We start from the raw sequence: 23,543 nt of genomic DNA, 5'->3' as shown, positions 1-23,543 counted from the left end.
TATATATATATATATATATATATACTGGAGTAAACACATAAATGTGAAACAAGGTGGAAAAAAGAGTACTCAAATACCAGTGGTAGAGTAATATGCTTTATTTAAAGCAGCAGAAAATTCAACAAAACTTGTTACTCTGAGTTTCACGTTGCCGTTCATCGGACAGTTTTTGCTATTCTAGCAAATAAAGTATATATATGAATATAAATAAAGTATATATATATAAATAAAGTATATATATATATATATATATATATGTATATATATGTGTGTGTGTTTTCATTCATTCATTATCCATTTCTGCATGTAGGTTGCGTGATGGGTTATTATTGAAGCATTATTTTACAGCTGAAAGTTCTCTGTCACTGACCCTTACCTTTATATTCCACTTCAAAAATGCCGAGCTGCAGTGTGATTTGTTGACAAGCAGTTATCAATGTAACATCAATGATTTTGCTCAAACAATTTCATGTGGAAACATTGTAGAATATAACATTCCATACATCATCTACCAATTCCACTCACAGTGCATTGGTTGGCCTGTAGTTATTGCAGAAGACACTCACTCAAGGTGCCATGCAGTGGGACTGAATCCAAACCTACAAGATTGTGAACCTAGCTTTTTAACCAGCAGTCATATCATGTGTGTGTGTGCATTTGTGTGTGTATGGCATATATTTTTACACACATACTTAGGGTGTGTCATAAAAATTAGAATATTATTTGAAAGTTGGATATTTGTTATCAGTTAATCTTTTTGATACCAACCCACCTAAGACTGCCCTTGGTTCTAAAATAGAAACCTCCTGTTTTAATGTGATCTAACTCTTCCTTCCTTCAAAATTCATTTGTTAATTTGTTCCATTCCCTATCTTATTAATGACAAAGTTATTTTATTAAATTCTTTATTATTTTGAAAAGTACTTGAAATGAAGGCTGTCTATTCCAACAGGAATATGGTAACAAAAGGGTTAACTTAGAGCCTCAATGCTTTTATTGTTTTAGATTCACAAAATCTTAACTGTTCTATTCCCTGTCTATTGTTGATGTAAGCTAACTTTTATGGTTTCTATGCAGGGAACATAAATCCATATCTCATTATCTGTAAAATTACAATAGAGCAAGTTGGTCAAAAATTGAAAGGTGAGTAGAGAATGTCAGCTAATACTTGGTAAAAGCTTCTATGGCTTCACTGCCTGAATACATTGTAGTATAGAGGAAGCCAGCCTGCAGCAAAGCTAATGTGTGATAGAAGCCCTAGATGTCTCGATAGCAGCTTCCAGCTCATTATCTTGACTGGGATGAAGTTGGCTCTTTCTTTTTTTTTTGATTTTTTTTATTATAAACCATTGATTCTATATGGAGTTTAGGTCAAGTGAGTCACCTGGTCTAAGGAAGTATATTGATGTGATGATGAGCAAATCAGGCAATGATTGTTTTGGTTTTGTGTGTAGATGTCAAATTGTACTGGAACAGAAATTCTACATCACCAATTGTTGGCTGCCAAAAGGAAGCATGATATGCTGTTCCAGTGACTATAACTCACTGCGATACAACATCCATGTCTTATAGGGCACCCCAAACCATTACTGACTGTTGGTAGTTGAAGCTGGATTTAAACAGAGCTGGGTTCCGTATCCCTCCAATCTACTTCCAAATACTGCATTCTTGTATTTCTGAATGAATTACAAAGCTTACTTTGACCAGAAAAAAACCATGCTGTAGTCCTGGGTACTCACTTATTGTGTTCCATTTCTACATTTTACTTGGTAGTCTTTGATGTACCATTTCTTACCTCAGTTCATTTCTAATGGATTTCCCCATATTTCCAAACATGCTATTTTTTGGTGGGGTTTTATTTTTAATAGTTCTTTCAAGGTTGGTGTACATTTTCAGCAACACTGTCATCTAAACAATATTCCAATGGGATTGTTTGGCACGAGACTCTAGGAACAACAGCTTTTGCTATGAAAACTGTGTGTTTCTTTCTTTCTTTGTGGAGTATAGCAGTGATAGTCTTTTGGGCAACTGTTAGATCTGAAACCTTACCCCAATATTGAAGCAACAGTGTTTTCTGTAAAAAGAATTATATATTTATTATATAAAAATTATATAGATGTGTCGGCTGAAAGAGTGTTACCCGAATATTATTGTAATATTTTGAGATAAGCTGAAGTCACATATTTGTCTGTACTCTTACACTTGTTAGTCTGCAGTAATTATTCTAGAAATTAGTTAAGATTGTTCACAGACTGAAATGAAGCACTACTATCTCATCTATTGTGCAAGAAAATAATAACTTTTTTTGAATATTTACAAGATGCACTTCTACATGAGACATGCACACACATGTACATACCCAAGCACATACACACACTAACATGCATGCACATACTTGCATACACTCAAACTAGTCCTCTTCACTAATCAGACTCACTAGCAAATGGCCTCAGGGTTTCAGAAACCAAGAAAATGTTGACGACAGGAGAGCATTACCAATGCTGACACGTATACATGTTTATATAAATGTGTGTGTGTGTGTGTGTATGTGTAATGAAAATAAAGGTGGTACAGAGAGATTAATAAGGAAATTTGATTTTTAAAAAAAGGGGAAAAAAGAGCAAATGAATGCAGACACACTCTATCCCTCATCAGTTGTTAATTAAATATCATTGCAATTTCAACCCCTTCTGACAATATTGTTTAATTTAGCAGTGTCAGCAACGTTAGCTGCTGGAGTGCAAATGAGCAGACAAGATAGATGAACGAAGGCAGAAAGATGTTAAGACAAGGACAGTAACAGAAAGAAGTGTCTGTAGACTGAGCAATAAATAAAGATGAGGTGTGAGGATAACAGGAAAACCAGAAAATAAAATAAATATATATATACAGTCCTTCAGTTTAGTGACAAAATTAATACAGGCTGTGTGAAGTAATGCTAATGGTAAAGGTAGCATGCTTCTAGGCCTCGAGGGGGAAGCGATGAAAAAAAATTAAACAAGACCAAAGCTGGAAAAGGCAACTGGCCAATTGATCATACAGTTAAAAAAAAAAAAAGAATGAGTAACATGAGAAACAGGGAAAGGCCATGTGATGCTGTGTGAGATAGGAGAGAAGGAAAGATTTATTGGAGAGTCAAGATAAGAGTTACTATTTTACTTGTTTCAGTCATTTGACTGCGGCCATGCTGGAACACCGCCTTTAGTCAAGCAAATCGACCCCAGGACTTATTCATTGTAAGCCTAGTACTTATTCTATCGGGCTCCTTTTACTGAACCGCTAAGTTACGGGGACGTAAACACATCAGCATCGGTTGTCAAGCGATGTTGGGGGGACGAAGACAGACACACAAACATATACACATACATATATATATATATATATACACATATATACGACGGCCTTCTTTCAGTTTCCGTCTACCAAATCCACTCACAAGGCTTTGGTCGGCCCAAGGCTATAGTAGAAGGCACTTGCCCAAGATGCCACGCAGTGGGACTGAACTCGGAACCATGTGGCTCGTAAGCAAGCAACTTACCACACAGCCACTCCTATGCCTATATGATGGAAGATTTTATTGAGGTATTTTCTGTGGCTGGATGCTCTTCCTGCTGTCAGCTCTTACTTGTTTTCGAGCAATGTCAGATTTCCCCATGGCCAGACAGACATGTTCTTGCAGACCTGGAAACAAATGACACTGCTTGTATAACAGTGATATTCATTTTACCCAATATCACATGATATCAAGATAAGGATATACACACACATACACACACTTGCACCATGGGCTTTGGTTGACCTTGGGTTATAGTAGAAAACAGTTGTATAAAGTGTCATGCACTGGAAGTGAACCTGGAACCATGTGGTTGGGAAGCAAACTTCTTACCACGCAGCCATTGAACAGGATAAAGGGATAGCAAAATGGATAGCCAGTTAGATGTAAAGGAGGAAGGATGGGTAGAAGGATATGCTAGAAAGATAGATGGATGCAAACAACAAAAGAAAGTTAGGTAAATAGAGAAAAATAATAGCAAAAGTAGTTATTAAGAGAATATGTCGGATTGGTTGGTAGAAATTGTATGAAGGGAGGCAGATAGAGAAAATGTTTGAAAGGTTTGTGGATCGATAGAAATACAGAGAAGTGGCTGCACGATAAGGAGAAAACTGGTTGTTGGGAAAACCAGTGTTCATAGCATTAGAATAAATATGTATATATGTTGACATGTGCATAAATATATATATACACACACACACACATATAAACATATGCATACATACTTACATACATACATATATACAACCTTGTTACGTGTATATATGTGTGTGTATGTATATATATATATATATATATATATATATATATATATATATATAGTATGTGTGTGTCTGTGCGTACAATAAAGCATGCCTACACACACTTATGGAATTTTCAGATGTTTGTTTGATGTGATATTTCTGAGTTGCTTAACTTTGTTCCATATTTAGCAAGTGGACTAATGTCACAGCTCTAAATATCCTAACTTATTGTTCACTATATCTCAAGTACTTTGTGGTATTATGCTTAAGATTAGATTGGTTGGCATGTGTTGCGTTCAATACATAAATATATGTGTTGAAGGCAATATATGTCTCAATCCCATGCTATGTATTTCTGTGTTAGTTTTTTTCCGCAAACAGTTGAGTTTTCTGGAGCTATTTTTTACTTTAACCCTTTTGATACTAACCCACCCTAAACCACCTTTTGGTTCTGTGACACAGATCCCTGATTTAAATGATCTAGATTAAAATCTTCCATCATATTTCATGTTAATTTATGCTCCAAACGCTAGCTTAATAGTGAATGTTATTTATTAAATTCTTCTTTATTTTTAAAATTAATTGAAACAAAAACAGTGTATTTCTTTTGAAATATGGTAACAAAAGGATTAAAAAAAAGAGATTATCAAGTCCAAAATGATTTTTCTCTAATTTCATTATTTTGTATTTTGATACATTTGAAGCAGCGATCAATCAAAAGCCACGTAGTACTTGTGAAGTAGTAATGTGCAATTAGTACCGTCACATTTCCAAGAAGAAACTCGAAGCATAAATCATGACTGCCTTGTGACTACCTTCGGAAAAGAAAAGGCAGGGACATCAACCTCAACAGCAAATAAAAGAATAGAATCCCTCAGGTGGTACAGTGCCCCCTTTGACACTTTTCCAGCAACTCCAGAGAAGGTGCAGCTCTCCTGCCCAGTAAGGCAATTCATTTAGATGAAGGCTATTCCAATGTAAAACTTACAGCTTGCCTACTCACCATGGTTATCTTAGCTCATGGCCAGACCTTCAAGTCTAAAGAGTGGGACTAGATTGTGTGAATTTGATCTCACTTTAAAACTACTAAGTGCTAGCAGGAAGAAAATTCCTACAGCATCACGGACTGGTTTACGTAACCACACGAAGGCATGGCACGTTAAAAGCACCCACTATACTCACGGAGTGGTTGGCATTAGGAAGGGCATCCAGCTGTAGAAACATTGCCAGATCAGACTGGAGCATGGTGCAGCCTCCTGGCTTCCCAGACCCCGGTCGAACCGTCCAAACCATGCTAGCATGGGAAACGGACGTTAAACGATGATGATGATATGAAGGAACTGCCATCACTGTCTCATTTATTGAAGCTAATTATTGAAGCAAGTTATGAGTTCAGTTCAGATAAAATGGATTGACCTCATCATTAAATAGGTTTTTTGAGATGTGTTTATTTGATGTAGTTTTTCTGAGTTGTTTAAAATATTTTCTATCATATGGACTAGTGCCTTAGCTGTAAATATACTAATATCTCAGCTGTATATATATCCTGATATCCTAACTTATTAACTATTTATGAATCACTTTGTGGAATTATGCTCCAGATTACATTTGTCAGAATGTGTTGCATCACAGACACAAGCATTCACATGTACACACCTATGCACATTTACGAGTATAGAATTCAGTCTGTTCATATTACTTATAGATTCAAAATCAGAGATCATTATCATCAGATTTAGCTGATCTGCATATGTGCCTCACTGAATAAATCTTGCTCATGAATGGTGGTATATAGGTATAAGTTATATGGTAACCTTATTCCTTGTGGGTCCACCCTGTCACCTCATCACCGCTCTTACAGTTCCACACTAATTAGTCCTACCCTCTTTTCTATAATGTGAGTAGCTGTGTAGCTCCCCTACAGCAAGAAACTTGTTCTGTTGGATCCTGTATAACTGCCCAATCTATACCAGCATAGAATATGGATTCTAAATGAACATGGAATGATGATGATTGATTTCACTATTTCTATTATTAACCCTTTTGTTACTGTATTTATTTTGAGATGCTCTGTGCTTCTTTCAATTACTTTAAATATAACAAAGAATTTAGTAAAATAACTTAGTTATCTTTCAGCTAGTGTTAGGAACATAAATTATGACTAAGGTTTGGTGGTAGATTTTAATTCCAAACTTATGAAAACACGGCATTTGTACTCAGAGCCAGAGCTGGTTTCAGCCAGGTTGGTAACAAAAGGGTTAATATTCAATTTTTAAAATTTATTAACAGTATAATACGGGTGTTTAAAGCTACAAAATAATTAATATATCATCATTTAAAATTTGTTGATTACGGTTTAGAGTTTTGAATAAATGCAATGAGGTTAGGAAGTCTGTTTTGTAGAACAAACATTTTTCTGTGTTTCTAAACCCTTAACTTTGAGCATGAATACACAGATATGATATCAATCTGTTACTTAAAAGAAACAGAAGAAATTTGATACACCAGAATGCAAACCTACAGTATATTCTTTAAGAGGCAAATCTCTTAAATTTAATTGACAATATTCTATGTATCAACTTTCCTCTATCACCTAAATAACCCTTTCTTAATTGACACTTTTGGCTTTTACTTTCTTTCTTTGTTAACACACACACACACACACACACACACACAATACACACAGAGTTAACAGTGTTATTTCAGTGCTTCACAATCTCCCTTACAAGAGGAAAAGAATGTGTGTAGCATTTGACTCTTTCTTAACCACACACACACACACAAAATTTTGCTTCCCTATTAACGTAATGGTATTTTTCTCTCATGAGATCTGTTCATTCAGAATTTCATTTCTCTCTCCACTGTCTAACTATATATTCGCCATTCAACTAACCTCTTTCTTCAGCTATACATTTAATGAGCCACTGGGGACTCCTCCAAGTATTTGCTCAACTGACTAGATATAGCAGCCAAATCTTCATATTCCATTAACTAAATAAAAAAAAAAAGTATGTATTAGAAAATGTAGTTGTAGATCCAGCATGAGCAACCTTATTTATTTATTTGGACAAGTGGGCTGCATTAGGCATGGCTTATCATCTGAAAAAGAATTCAAGGTAATTTCTCAATAGGTGTGCCATTCAGAAAGTCCTGTCGACCACAATTTGCCCATGACTGCTGTAGATACTCATTTAAAAAGACAGGATGGTTGTGGTGGGAGTGCTTTTACTTAAAGGTTGGCTGGACAACAACATCTTATTTCTTTATTACCCACAAGGGGCTCAACATAGAGGGGACAAACAAGGACAGACAAAGGGATTAAGTCGATTACATCGACCCCAGTGCATTACGAGTACTTAATTTATTGACCCTGAAAGGATGAAAGGCAAAGTCGACCTCAGTAGAATTTGAACTCAGAATGTAACAGCAGACGAAATACTGCTAAGCATTTTGTCCAGCGTGCTAACGATTCTGCCAGCTCGCCACCTTCATCTACAACAACATCTACCTACAGCTTGTATATGAATCAAAGAAGCAATACACTAGACAGTATTGTTCTAAATATAGATAAAATGGGATAGTCATGGCTGGAATGTCTTTCATCATAGGCCTACTAGATAATGATTGACAAGGAATAAACAATAGCAACAACTATAATTCTAACATTAGACACCTCAATCATTGTTCCATCTTATTGATCCTTCTATGCCATAAAATTAGTTTAATTACATCTCTCACAATTTCCCTCCATGACACTCTCTTGCAACCTTTACTCACCTATCATCTCCCCCTTTTCCTTCCTTACCTTATTTAAAGTTTTATTATTCTGCTGCTCTTCATCCTTTCTCCGTTGCCAGCCATCTTCTCCTCTTCCCTGAGCCACTTCTATTGATATCCATCTCTCATTCTTATCACCTTCCTCCCACTCATATTTGTTATCAACCATCCTTCTCCCCTCGTTCAATATTCGCTACATTCACCCCTACCTCCTTCTCTCACCATCTCTCACTTTCCTTTTGCATTTTGGCAGCTCTTACCCTCTCACCCTTCCTGATCTTCTGTTCTCACTCTCTTCAGTTCACCTGCTTGTATCTTGAAGGTACACTCCAACCCCTCATCACCAACCTCTCTCCAGTTTTATCTCAATTATTCCCACCCACCATTGTATAATATACAGTAGCCAAGTATTTTCTCTATAGCAACAAAGATCTTGTCTATCCCTCTATTATTTTTTATCCTCCAAACCATCCTAGCATAAAGCCACATCTCTTCCTACTAAACCCCCACTCTGTCAAGAGGGCTTTTTAGTCTTGCAAGTTTCATCGTGATCCCACTTGTGCAGATGTTATGTAAAAAGCACCATGTGCATTTATAAAGTGCACTTATCAAGAGACTTTGAAACAGCTCTCTTGTGCAAGTGCAGCCAGTCAAAAACACCAGATGCCAGTAGGTTTCAGGGGCCATCAGGAGAGAATGCTCACTGTTTTAAGGCCTTTCTTTTGACAGCTTCACAGTGCACCAACCCCAACTCACTGATGTGAGGCCCTGCCTACTGGATCAACTGACTAGTATTTGATATTAGGTCCATTTCAGGATCATCACCAATGAAATTGTGGAGTCATGTTGATCTGACTTGCCACATAGGAAAACAAGTATCTGCTTCACATCTACACATCACCTCTCCGTCCTATCAGAAGACTTTGTCATTCCTTTTCAACCATATCCAATGACTGGCTCTCTCAACTGTTGCCTGAATTTCATTCAAGATGGCATCCAACCATAAAAACCATGCCAAAGCAGACATTGAAACTTGGCACAATCCTTTACCATAGCTGATCCTGTTGAATACCCAACCCATGCCTGCATGGAAAATGGATGTTAAATGATGATGATATGTACATTAGCAAAGGGTTACTGATAAATCAGCATCAGACAAGAATCTGTATATTTTAGTGGTGGCAACAGTAAAGATGGTCAAATGGGCTTGGCTAAAACATGACAATCATTCTTCTCCAAGATCTGTGTAATTGCATGGTGTGTCATACAAAAATACCTCCCTTTTATGTCACTTTATGTTCACGCTAAATATGTGTTTCTCTCCTTCTGAGGTTGATGTTGAAATAATTGACTTAGGAAGTCCTTCAATCTATGTTTGCACGTTACGCCTCGTTCCTCATAAACTGTTTTATTGGAAAAAAGACAATGAAATTCTGTGATCCAATATCTTAAAATCTTGCCATGATGGTAATAACCGAATGTCATTTTTCAGAGATTCTGTGTATCCAAAAAGCCACTTGTTTCAGTTCAAAGTTTTTAGCAGGGAAAGAAATTTCTTTTTTTTTTTTTTTTTGTTGGCCTATTAATAGAGGGCACCTAGGAATTGTATCCTAGGTGGGCCTGTCTTCCTTAGAGTGTCAGGATCTAACGGACTGAAACACTTGTCTGATGGGAGTTCTTTTGGAGATTTCTCCTGCCGTCTGCTCACATAATATATATCACAGTATTACAGTATTGACCAGAGCATTAGATGTTATTCTAGGAGGGTGAGTTCAATGCTGGTTACAATGCACACCTGATTTTGTCTTGATTGTGCCATTCTTTTCTATCTTGATCCAAATTACTTAACTAAGTAATATTCCCATTGTTGTGGAGGCCTTCCAATTGGCCCTTTCTGATCTCTTGGATACCACTTGGCAACTGCTCAGGTCCACCTGTTGTCTGTGAACCTTGTAACAAGTTTAGCTCAGTGATACTTGTACTTTCAGTACTCTGCTATCACATTGTTCACTCCACTCTATTCTCAAATTATTTCATTAATGAGAGTGAGATAACATGCGTATATATATATATATATATATATATATATATATATATATATCATCATCATCATTTAATGTCTGCTTTCATGCTGGCATGGGTTAGAAGGTATCAATAAAGATGTAATTGTCAATCTGGGATACTGATTGAAGTAAATACAACTCACAGAAGCATGTATACTACACAATTTACAGTAGCAGTAAATTATGGGGAATACAAGTAAGAAGTATAAACTAAGAGCCAGCATATGTGTTTGAAATATCTATATAAAGTAAAATATCACTAATTTAGACTTTCAGTTGGCTATTTTATTTATATACTACTTAGTGGTGAAATTACGTTTACGAATCTTTAATCTAATAATGAGATAAAAAAAAAGAAAAAGAAACTTCACAGAATTTCTTTTCTATACATATCTTTTGTCTTTTGAAGTGTAGTTTCTCTGTGCTATAGTTAGTGGCACTCTCAATTAAGTTTTATAAAACATATTAAACCTGACAGCAAAATTAGAAAGGAAATATAGATATGATTTACAGCCAAGAAAACAATTGTTTCACTAGACAACAGGCAGTGGTCTGGCAGAGTTATTAGAGCATCGGACAAAAGGTTTACTCTGGTTTCTTGCATTCTGAGTTCAAATCTCACTCAGGTGAATTTTATATTTCATCTTTCTAACAAATAGACTACTGGCTTAGGATAGTGGATTGACAGTCTTTAACAGACGTCTTGCAGTATTTGTTCTGGCACCTTGTATTCTGAGTTCAAACCCTGTCATGGTCTACATGGATGGTAGTGCATTTGTTGTGTATACTTTCTGTCCCACTGTGTGCCACTTTGGGCAAGTGTCTTCTACTATTGTCATGGGTTGACTGTAAGTGTATTTGGTAGACAGAAACTGGAAGAAGCTTGTTTTATGTGTGTGTGTGTGTATGTTTGAGTCTCCTTGTCTTGACATTGCATGATAGTTTGTAAAATGATTGTCACAGTCAAACAAGCAGTGTCATTCATTTCCAATAGTCTGCAAGGACATGTTTGGCCATAAGTAAATATGACTTTATTTGGAAAATAGGAAGGAATTGGCAACAGGAAGAGAATCTGATCATAGAAAATCTGCCTCGTTAGAACTTTGTCTGATCCATGCAAGCATGGAAAAGTGAACGTTAAAACGATTATCTTCACTAAAGTCATTGGCTGTTGAGCCTGTATAGTGTCGGATGATGTGATGTTACTTTCATAGCATTATGACCATGTGGCCTGAGCTGACCAATGGAAGCCCAAACACCAAGATGCCCTTTTGAATTTATTTGATATTCTCTATACTGTCTCCAAGCATCTGGCATAGTGGACATGTCCTTTAACCACAAAGCATTAATGTGTAGCTATGCCACATTGTGTTTACATACAGATAACTCTAACAAATATGTTGAGTGCTACATCCTTTCATTTCTTCACTCATTCATATAAATAACTAGTGTGTGTGTGTGTGTATATATATATATATATATATATATATATATATATAAAGGGAAAGTTTACGAAAATAAACAAAAGACGAAGGCAGGTGGTGTACAAACAAACAAATGTATTAGTATAGCGCTCAGGAATAGAAAAAGTCTTTTACGTTTCGAGCCTATGCTCTTCCACAGAAAGATACACAGAAAAAAACAAGGAGAGAAAAAAAAATGCGTGTATTAGCTAACGATCTATCATGGTGTCATATATATATATATATATATGTTAATGTCATAAGAATTTTATAAGCTTTCAAAAAAATGCTAAATCATTCTTTTTTGGAATATCTCGAAGCACGCATATAAAGCTAGAAATAATAGTGTGTCAATATTGGGTTGAAAATCCTTTTTGGATAAAAAAAAAGTTGAAGGCCTTCAAATTTTTCTATCCAAAAGGGTTTTACAACCGTATTCTTTATAGCTTCATGTGCATGCTTTCAGATATTCCAAAGAAGATACATTTTATGCATGTATGTATATGTGTGTGTGTGTGTATTTATATATTAATATTTATGCTTGTTTTATGTTCAGTTATAATAAAGACAATTTTACCTGAAACTGATTGGTTACTCTATACTTTTGTAGAGTACAAATTTATTATTTTTAAACAAGAATGTTGTTGACAGTGACTTTGAAGTTTCGACCAGCTAGTCAACAACATTCTTGTTGAAGAATAATAAATATGTATTTATATGTGAGTATTATGTAAATAAATGTGTGTGTAATTGTATATAAGTATGTGTGTGTTTTATTTATATATATATATGTACATAAACATATAATGTGTATGTATGTACACATGCAATTATTTACATAATATACATATACACACATAAATACATATATATATATATATATATATATATATGTATATGTGTATGAACAAAAGAAAACAAACAAACATAGATCAATAAACTAAACTGATTAAATATTTCCACAACACTTTAGAATTTAATCTAATAAATATTTTAACACATTTAGAAAAACGAATTAATGTATTTAATAATTGAAAAGCATTTTAATAATTCTTCCATGTTTGCAAATTGTTAAGTTTTGATTACTCTTACTAGACTTTGACTATACATAATGTATTAAATAGTAATTTGACTTCACTAACGAATTAAAAATCTTTGTAGATACAGCTTTGTACACATGGTTTCTAGATTTGATGGTGTTATGTGTACCTTGGACAAGTGTCTTCTCTACTACCACAGCTTTGGGTCAACCAATGCTCTGTGAGGCAAATTTAGTGAATGGAAACTGCAAAAATCCATTTTATATACATGTTTGTGTGTGTGTGTGGGTCTCTGTTTTGGCATGGTTTCTAAGGCTGGATCCCTTCCTAATGCCAACTACATTAGATCAGCAGTGAGGTCATCAGATAACCTGCAGGACAAGACCCCTCAGTTGTCAGCAGTAGTACTGAAAGACGGCAAGCTGTTTTGCATTAGAAGAGAAATGTAGCTTCCTCAGGTGGAGAAGTGAGAGGGGAGAGAAAGATGGTGAAAGTCTGACAGAGGGGGCAGGGAGGCTGTACACCCAAGTTACAGGGTGGTATATATATATAGTGGAATGGACCAGAGATTGGAGAGGCTGAATAGGTGGGTGAGTTCATAAAGTTTCCAAAGGAGAGAGCTAGAATGGCATATTGTGCACAGGTATGTTGGGGTGAAAAACGTTGGAGTGGGCATGATTGGTTTGTAGAAAAGGGAGAGGGTCATGGACTTAGATTTGACTTTGCTGGGCAGGTCTTCTCAAGCATAGCATATCACTTGTCTCAGTCCTCTGTCATCTCCTCTGTGAGTTTCAACATCTGAATATCATTTCTCACCACTTCATCCCATGTCTTCTTGGATCTTCCTCTTCTACAGGTTTCTTCCACATTTAGAGATCAACACTTGTTTATGCAACTGTCCTTATTCATATTCATCACACGACTGTACTTCTTTCTCTTTTGCACGCTGCAAATATCCAATCTATATCCAATTTCTCTCTCAAAACATTTACACTTTGTTGTATGTACACACTAACATTGCACATCCAGCAGAGCATGCTGGTTTCATTTCTTTCAAGCCATAGCATGTCCTCTTCAGTCACAACCCATGTTTTGCTGCCTTAGAGCATGACTGTCTGTACATAGACATCATACAGTTTGCCTTTCACTCTGAGGAATAGGCCTTTTGTGACCGATGAAAGTAATAGCTCTCTGAACTTTGCCTAGCCAGTCCCTGTTCTCGCAACTATGCTTTCAGAGATCCTTCCACTGCTGCTAATTTAGTCACGTAGGTAATGAAAATTATCTACTACCTCCAAGGATTTCCTTGCACATTTGAAGAAATCTATTTCCTTCACATTCTTTGTGTACATCATGCCTTCACATCTATCACACATAAAAGCTACTTTCTCTGTTAGCCTGCCTGTGATTCCACTGCACTTCTTATGTGTTCATAAATTGCATTGGGTACACTGAATGGAATTTCTAAAACACCTTTTCTGCAAATTGAATAGGGCCATTTCCCTGAAAGGAGTAATAATTTGTCTGCTGTTCCGCTTACTAGTAATTTGGTCTTAGCTAAATTAACTCTAAGGCCTTAGATTCCAGTCCTTGCTTCCATACCTGAAATTTCTTCTCTAACTCTAGTAGAGATCAGCATAGAAAAGTTCCTTAGGGCAATCAGTTTTAAATTCCTCAGTTATGGCTGGGAAATCTATGATAAACAAAAGGGGGCTAAGAACCGATCCTTGGTGAACACCTAAATTTGTCACTGTCGTCAATGCTGACTTTCATTTTACTGAAATCGTCCCTGTACGTGGCTTGTATGGCTCTCACTAACCACTTATCTACCCCTCGCTTCCTCATCAACTACCGGATGAGTGAACGAGGGACCCTGTGAAAGGCTTTATCCTTGTCAAAAGAAAAACCAACAGCAGAACTTGGTGTAGTCTTCTGACTTGTCTGCTCCTGTCAAACCATCCAACCCATTCCAGTATGGAAAATGGACATTAAATGATGATGATGATGATGAGTGTGTGTGGTGTACACACACACACACACACACCACACACACACACACCATCATCTTATCTCCAATTTACATCCTGGATAGGTTGTTCTGATCTATGTCAGTTCTTATTTGGGATTATTGCTTCTGTAGATGGGTTAGGTAACGCATCTCACTCACTCACTCATTCCATTTCAGTTTTTTTTTTTCTAATATCTACCAACCACTTTACAGAGTGCATTGGGTGCAGTTTCACATGGCACCAAAACTGGATTGGTTGCCTTCTCTGGAAATGCTAAGATGTGTGGGAGTATGTGTAGAATTTTTCTTAGCTGGACAGAGCTGGTTTATAACAAAGAAAAAAACTTCATTCCTTGAATTTGGATTATAATAAAGTTATATGTTGAAGTTTAGAAAACTCTTGCATATTTTACAGTTTCATTTTATAGATTGTATCTGAAAAGTGTGTGTGTTAGCAGCTTTTTTTCTTTGCCTGAAAATGCTAGCTTTTCCAAAATGTCACTTACACATTTATTTATTCATATAAATGTAAATTTATAATCAGAGTAGATGAGCTGCAGGTTTTGAAGCAGTTCTCCATAAATATTCTCCATTTTGCTATTTTGAAAGAGATGTTCATATCTGCAGGGCAGCTAACCTCTGTGACTATATATAATTTTTCTTTTCTGTCCTAAATAACCATATCAGTCCTGTTGCGTTTGCACTTGGTAGAAGTTTTGGAGAAATGTTACACTGATATTCCTTGTTGATATATATCTGAGTGTTCGATAATAGAGATCTTGTTTGTATTTTTCCTGGGGCAGTCTTTTCTGTGGGTGGCATTGTATATTGTTTTAGCAACAGCATTGTGTAGCAGTGGGAGGCATAACCTCGATAACATTTTTGGGCAACTATTGATTATATGTATTATATCCTCCACAGAAGGGTAGCATAATTGACATTTACAGTTGCATCTTGAACATTTAAGGGCTTCACTGTCACATTTATTCATTAGATATTTCATGGCTATCTCCTGCTCTTGGAATGCAAATGTGTAACCACTGAGATATGATGTGATGGTCATGAGTTAATATTATCATCATCCACTAAGGTGACAAGCTGGCAGAATCATTACTATGCTGGGCAAAATGCTTAGTGACATTTCATTCATCCTTACATTCTGATTCTGCCCAGGTCAACTTTGCCTTTCATCCTTTCAGAGTCGATAAAATAAGTATCAGTTAAGCACTGGGGTCACTGTAATCGACTTATGCCCTCTTCCAAAATTACTGGCCTTGTGCCAAAATTTGAAACCAATATTATCGTCTTTTTCAAATTTACAGGAAAAAAAAGCCATGCATAAAATTTTTTGTCTTAGGCAATATTTTTCTCTTTCCTGTCTTTAACGAGCTATGCCTTTTGGGTTTAGATGAGAAGTCATTAGTGAGTGAGTGCTTCTGGAGGAGTTCACTATTAACCTGCAGGATATTATTCACTTCATTTTTCAGGACTTGGTTGATGTGTTTATTTTTGCTGCAGAATCATTTGCATGCTGGACAAGATGCTTAGCAGCATTTCTTTCCGCTTTAAGTTCTGAGTTCAAATTCCACAGAGGTTGACTTTGTCTTTCCTCTTTTTTGTGGTCAGTGAAAAAAGTACCAGTTGAGCACTTGGATCAGTAGAATTGACTTACCCTCTCCTCTAAAATTTCAAGTTTTGTCCCTATAGTAGAAAGGATTATTTAGCAAATGCTGTCTGAATATCATACGGTACTCAAAGAATGTATGCACTGACCTTAAACCTCTTCCTCCCTCTTTCTTTTGTTGAGATGGTAACTTAATGCCACTATTTCTGTGGACGTTTGTAGTCAATATCAGGATTTAGTCAAGTATTCCTCATATTGGTATCAGTACAGGTACTACAATTGCGTTGTTGGATATTGACTTGTAAGAGGAAAAGGGTGATTACAAATTCTTCGGTTGCTCTATCTTTTTTTCATCTTTGTATGATATATTTTCATCAATGCTCTCGGTGTTTGTAGCACTAATTGTGCGAAACTAAGGAAATACAGAGACCATCGATGAAAAGGTTTGGGTTTAACCCTTTTGTTACCAACCCGGCTGAAACCGGCTCTGGCTCTGTTGTACAAATGTCTTGTTTTCTTAAGGCTTTAATTAAAATCTTCCACCAAACCTTAGTCACAATTTATGTTCCTAATACAAGCTGAACAATAACTAAGTTATTTTACTAAATTCTTTGCTATATTTAAAGTAATTGAAAGAAACACAGACCATCTCTAAATAAATACAGTAACGAAAGGGTTAAGGTACTTTTTTTCCACGTGGAATTATGAGATAGGAGCGTTTCTTTAGGCCAAATTCTCTTTATATATAAACAGAAAATGCTGTGATTAAATTCAGCTCTTCTCAGTATTGTAAATATTTCAGGTATAGATCTTTAATTCATCCACTAAGAAATTATGTATTTATCTTAGTGCCACTTGGTGTTGTAGATCCTAGGGCATAATCATTGGATTCTCATAAAGAAATGAGCATGGATTTAGGGTTAAAATAACACAAGTGCAGACAGACTAACACTTTGAAATATTTTCTTTAACCCTTTCATTTACTGTATTTATTTTGAGATGCTCTGTGTTTTCTTTCAATTACTTTAAATATAACAAAGAATTTAGTAAAACAACTTAGTTATCATTCAGCTCGTGTTAAGAACATAAATTGTGACTAAGGTTTGGTGGAAGATTTTAATTCAAAACTTATGAAAGCAAGACATTTGTACTCATTGCCAGAGCCGGTTTCAGTCGGTCAAAGTATTTATCACATTAAAGGCAGTCATTCCACTTTCATCTACTATTGTAAACCAATTTTCATGAGCATTTCAGTGACTGTAATCAAGGCACAAGGTGCTTTTGCCAGCTGTAGTAACTTCAGTAGCCTCGGACTCTGTGTGTTTGTGTTTGTGTGTGTGTATATATCATGGACTCTTCTGTTGTTAGATGTCATCTGAGGGTTCTGCAATGTCTTTATAAACAACCACACAGTTGATTTGTTTATAGTGGTCAAGTGTTTGCGTTCACATAAACTCACTCCCCTCCCCCCATCAAATTGACATTACCTGTACAGGTGCATAATGTGCAACATGCCAGACGACAAAATGATTGCACAGTAATGTGAAGTGAAGTGAAGTGTTTTGCTCAAGAACACAATACAGTACTTGGTCTGGGAATCAAAACCACTATCTTGCAAATGTGAGTGCAACACCCTAGCCACAAAGCCATGTGCCTTCATTATACATACATACATACAAAAACACACACACACACACACATATAGAGAGAGGGAGAGAGACTCACACACATTTCATGTTTGTTTCATTCTAACTTGACATTCTGAAATGTGTTAACAAAATGGCATGATCATTCTGTAAATGTTTATTTTATAGAAGACAAAGCCCCTTTATGCTTCATTCATCGTGTTTTTGGGTACTTAATATTTGGTAGTGTGTGTGTGTGTGTGCATGCATGAGTGCACATTTCATTGTTATACAGATCAGTGAGAAAACTGGCAAACTGGTGCATTCAAACAAAAACACCTTGCAGTATTCTGCCTGGCTTACATGAACACTCCCTCATCGTTTTCACTATCCGAAATACTGCAAACCAGTGATAAATCTGTTGGAAACTTGTTACCACAGATGTTTTTATTCATAGAATGCATGATATATTGACAAGAAAAAGTATTTTAATCACTCCAGTGTGCAATAAAGACTTCTTTTTTTTTTTTACCTTTACTGAACAGATTGCTGTTCTTGTTTACAACAAAGTCAATAGAAAAGCCTATTGATTTGATATTATCAGTAATCAATTATGTGGCGTATGAACATTCAACACAGATCAAAGGTTTTAATTTTTAGTTGCTGTTCATGTGTTATTGTTGTTGTTGTTGTTATTGTTGTTTATCCGCAGCTTACCCTTAGTCTTTCAGAACTTTTGATCAACGGCAGTCTAGTCGTGATTGTCTGTCTTTTCAAGACATAGTTGATCTAAGACTACATTATCTAACATGTCCATCCTTTTAATTTTGAAGTTGGTAGGGTGTAATTTGAGGAGGATTTAGTGACTATTTTTAACGAATAAAGCAACCGTATTCAGGCTTCTTCAGTTGTTTGTGATGTATGTTTGCAATTACCATTTAATTACCATCCAAAAACAATTAGGAGCGACTGAAGCTGATCAAAATATTGAAGATAATTCACCGTCCTTCTTCCAAAACTCTGATAGACTATGAGGAAACAGATGCAGGCATGGCTGTGTGGTAAGAAGTTTACTTCTCAGCTGCAGGGTTCCAGGTTTAGCCCCACTGCATGGCACCTTGGGCAAGTATCTTCCACTATACTTCCAGGCTAACCAAAGCCTTTTGGGTGGATTTGGGGCATGGATACTGAAAGAAGCATGTTGTGCGTGTCTGTCTTTGGCCACCATTGACAGAAAAAAAAGAAAAGAAAAATAATCTACCCTATCACTTTCAGATCTTGTTAGAGATAAAATACCATACATATATGTATGTGTGTGTGTGTGTGTGTGATCAACCAGATTTTCTGATGCTGTTATTCATTGCTGGTCATAAGATAATTTGCATTGTTTTTATCTTTCAAATGATGCCACTCTGCTGGCTAGGTGAGCAGGACAACATTACTGCAGATTGCAGAGTTACCCATTTACAGCTGAGTGGACTGGAGTAATGTGAAATGAAGTTTTCAGCTCAAGAACGCAATGCACAGCTGGTTTGGGAATCGAAACCACAATCTCACAATTGTGAGTGCAACATGCTTAGCCACTAGGCCACATGCCTTTATGTGACCATGCGCACACACACATAGTCAAATATACATATATATATATATATATATATATATATATACACACATACGTGGAGGTGCAATGACCCAGTGGTTAGGGCAGCAGACTCGCGGTCATAGGATCGCAGTTTCGATTCCCAGACCGGGCATTGTGTGTGTTTATTGAGCGAAAACACCTAAAAAAGCTCCACGAGGCTCCGGCAGGGTGTGGTGATCCCTGCTGTACTCTTTCACCACTCTTTCTTTCACTCTTTCTTCTGTTGGCCTGCTCGCTTAGCCAGCGGGGTGGCGTCTCATTCGAAGGCTAAAACAATGCGAACGCATTGTGACCAGCGATGTGTAGCAACATCTGATAGCCTGGTCGGTCACATGATCATGTGATATATATATACACACATACAGTCAAATGAAAGTAGTGAGCTTGTTTTAATGATTTGTATAATGTGTATAGATATTAATTGTATTTGTGAACTCTTTTTAGGGCATAATTAATTTACTAATTCATTTTATCTACTTCAAGTCAATCTATTTCGACACTTAGTAGTTCCTTCTATCCTTCTGATATCAACCCACCTGAGACTTGTACCGGCCAGCACTTTGTATTTCAAGTTCAAATCTTTCCCAAAGGTTCCTTTACCTTTCAACACTCCAAGACATATCAAAATTGAAATCCAGGAGAAGCGAGCGGCAAAGGAGAATTAATTCCACATATTTACAGCTGTTTCATAATTCACTTTTTAGTTTCATCATCAATTCTCATTTGATAGTATATACGCTTCACATATGCTTTATATACATAAGTGTACATGTGCTATTGTATCGTTAAATAATGATGTACCAAAGAGAATTACTCTTCAGAACATATTCCAGACATTCCAGATTTGTCTCTGGTGCTAAAAATCAAATCAGCTTTGTTTTATACAAGAGTGGTGTCTGTATATATGTATGAGTGTATGTGTATATATCAAGAACAAGGAGATTGCCAGGATTTGGATAAATACTGTTTATTTAGCACTTTTATTCCTTTGAGAGATTCATCATGAATTCATGATGAATCCCTCAAAGGAATGAGAGTGCGAAATAAATAGTTTTTATTCAAATCCTGTTTCCTTTTTCTTAATATATAAAATCTGTACAACGCTTCAAACAATCTATACATACATTTATATGTGTGTGTGGTGTGTGTATACATCATGTGAATGTGCCTTTAATATTGCAAGTATGTGTATATACACATACACTTAATATTTTTGAGAATATTTCTGTTACTGAAAATATATTTAATCACTGTTGAAAACTTTATTACATCCATTCATGTGCATTGATGGGAAATAGAATTCTTTTCAATCAGTTATTGTTTTATTTACATTGGAAAGAAAATAATGTGAAAAAAAGAAAATTTTAAAAAAAGGGAGCAATTTTAATTAATAGGATAATCACTTACTTTCTACAGACTGTTTCCTAATTGATCTCTCTGCAACAACCTTGTAACAGGTAAGTATTTTTTTACCAGATGTTTATATGGGCTTTTTATGTTTGTCACTTTTTATATTTATTTTGCAATGAACGATTCAGTTTTGCTATTAGTGTTCCTCTGTGCATGTGTATGTGCGGGTGTATGTGTCTGCATGATCATATGCCTATATATATATATATATGTATATGGTTATATATATGTGTTTGTGATTGTAGTTGTGTGGGTGTGTCCTTGTGTTTGCTTATATATGTGTATATATTGCATGTGTGTGTGATATATATGGTTTGATGCACACACATCTACCTATCAATATATATATATATATATATATAGATGTGTGTATGTGTGTATATGTATATATATATATATGTATATGTGTGTGTGTTTATATATATGTGTGTGTGTGTGTGTTTATATATATGTGTGTATGTGTATATGTATGTGTATATGTATGTATATATATATATTATATATATATATATAATATAATATATATATATATATATATATATAATTATATATATAATATATATATAATTATATATATATATATATTATATATATAATATATATATAATTATATATATAATATTATATATATATATATATATATATATATATATATATATATATATAAAATTTAAGCATTGAAAGTATATTTGGTTTGACACGAAAATTGATATTTTTTGTTTCCATTTTTGTCATCAATGTTTAAACTTTTGGAATTTTTCTTCTTTGGTTTTCATTGTTGTCTTGTGTGACTTTTGACATTTTCACATATTTGAAATGAAGGCAAGAGAAAAAATAGCAGAAAACATTATTCACTGTTTAAAAATTGATTATTGGCTAGAAAAAAAACTGAGATTTCAGATCCTTGATTGCATTTTATAGATCTCTGCCACGAGGGAAGTAGTTCTAGTTGACTGATGTTGCCAACGGAGCGTAACTCCACGATGTGTATATGTATACCTATGTGTATATCTATCTTTCTGTGTGTGGATGTATAAGTATGTGTGTGTATGTATATAATATATATATATATCTGTGCATATATGTCAATATATATGTGCACATATGTACATATATATATATATATATGTTAGTGTGTGTGTGTATGTATGTATGTATGTATATATATATATATATATATATTATATGTGTGTGTGTGTGCATATATATATATATATCTGTGCATATATGTCATATATATGTGCACATATGTACATATATATATATATGTTAGTGTGTGTGTGTGTGTGTGTGTATATATATATATATATATATTATATGTGTGTGTGTGTGCATATATATATATATGTTAGTGTGTATATATATATACATATGTACATATATGAAATTACATAATATGTGAATATATATATGTATGTACATACATTGCAAAATCCGTGTGTGCATATGTGCACACAGTTACGGTTGTATGGTAAAGATGCTTGCTTCTGAACTACATGATTTTGGGTTCAGTCCCACTGCATGGCACCTCGGGGAAATGTCTTCTACAACCAAAGACTCCCAAATGGATTTGGTAGATGAAATTGAAAGAATCATTGTGTGTGTGTGTGTGTATATATATATATATATATATATATATATACACACACACATACAAATATATATATATACACACATACATGTGTGTTTGTGTTTTCTTGTTTCACCATCACTTGATAGTTTTAGATAAGCCTCACTGTCTTTCACGTAGTGGCCATTATTTTCAATTTTCTATGGAAACATGCTTCACTGTGGGGAGACAGGTAAGGGTTGGTGACTGAAGGTCATCTGGTGGGAGAAAATCTGTTTCAATGATTTTTGTTAGACTCATGAAAGCACGGAAAAGTGAATGCTAAAATTATATATATATATATATATATATAGGAATAAAAAATGGAGTCAACGCAGGTGTAAACAAGTATTTTTTCTTTCTACATATGTTTCAAAAATTCCACTGATACTTATTCAAAAGAATAAAAGGTATAAACAATGCAATCTTCTCTTCGGGAAAGTGAAAAAACGAAACTTGTCAATACGACATTTTAGCAAAAAATGATGGATTCGTATAGCGATAGACAGAACGCTATTAATATTGTTTAAAAAAACGTTATATGATATAACGTCATAAGTAGCTAACAGAAAGAGTAGGGATATTAATAGTGAATGTTAAATATAAAGGAAATTAAAGTCTAAACTATATATAATGATAGAGACTACTTATATGCACTAAAAGTATGCTTTTGCCAATGCTTACATCTGTATGCTCGTTCTATAACCGTGTTTACTAGAGTATTTTTAGAAAAAATAATGAAAAATAGCTCAGAATTGCAGAGAAGACAGAATTTCTTGCCTTTGTCATATGGTATCGAAATTGAGAGGATCAACCATTCCAAATGAAATTGTTCATTGTGGTCTTTTAAATTCCAAATCAGTTTGCTGAGACCGGTACTATTCCGTTTATTTCTATCTCTAAATGTTGAGTAATGGATAGAAATTCTCTTAGATAACTCTAACGATGTGCTTCCAATGTAAAATCGTACTTTATTACGAGTACTG

The 23,543-nt window shown here is 35.1% G+C and overlaps 1 protein-coding gene across 8 annotated transcripts in view; it reads left to right on the top strand.

The window, feature by feature from the left end:
- Window positions 1-23,543, top strand: part of LOC115223434 (tight junction protein ZO-1) — an 832,981-nt gene that overhangs the window by 236,824 nt on the left and 572,614 nt on the right. The window contains exon 2 of one of the 8 annotated variants that reach the window (XM_036512500.1): window positions 20,955-20,995. The exons of the other annotated variants lie outside the window; for them this stretch is intronic. The gene's annotated coding sequence lies outside the window, so the exon portion shown is untranslated. The remainder of the gene's footprint in view (window positions 1-20,954; window positions 20,996-23,543) is intronic. 8 annotated transcript variants of the gene reach the window in all.

Source organism: Octopus sinensis, linkage group LG23, assembly GCF_006345805.1.
Source record: "Octopus sinensis linkage group LG23, ASM634580v1, whole genome shotgun sequence".
In the NCBI taxonomy this organism is placed as follows: domain Eukaryota; kingdom Metazoa; phylum Mollusca; class Cephalopoda; order Octopoda; family Octopodidae; genus Octopus; species Octopus sinensis.
This window is presented reverse-complemented; position numbering and strand designations above follow the sequence as displayed.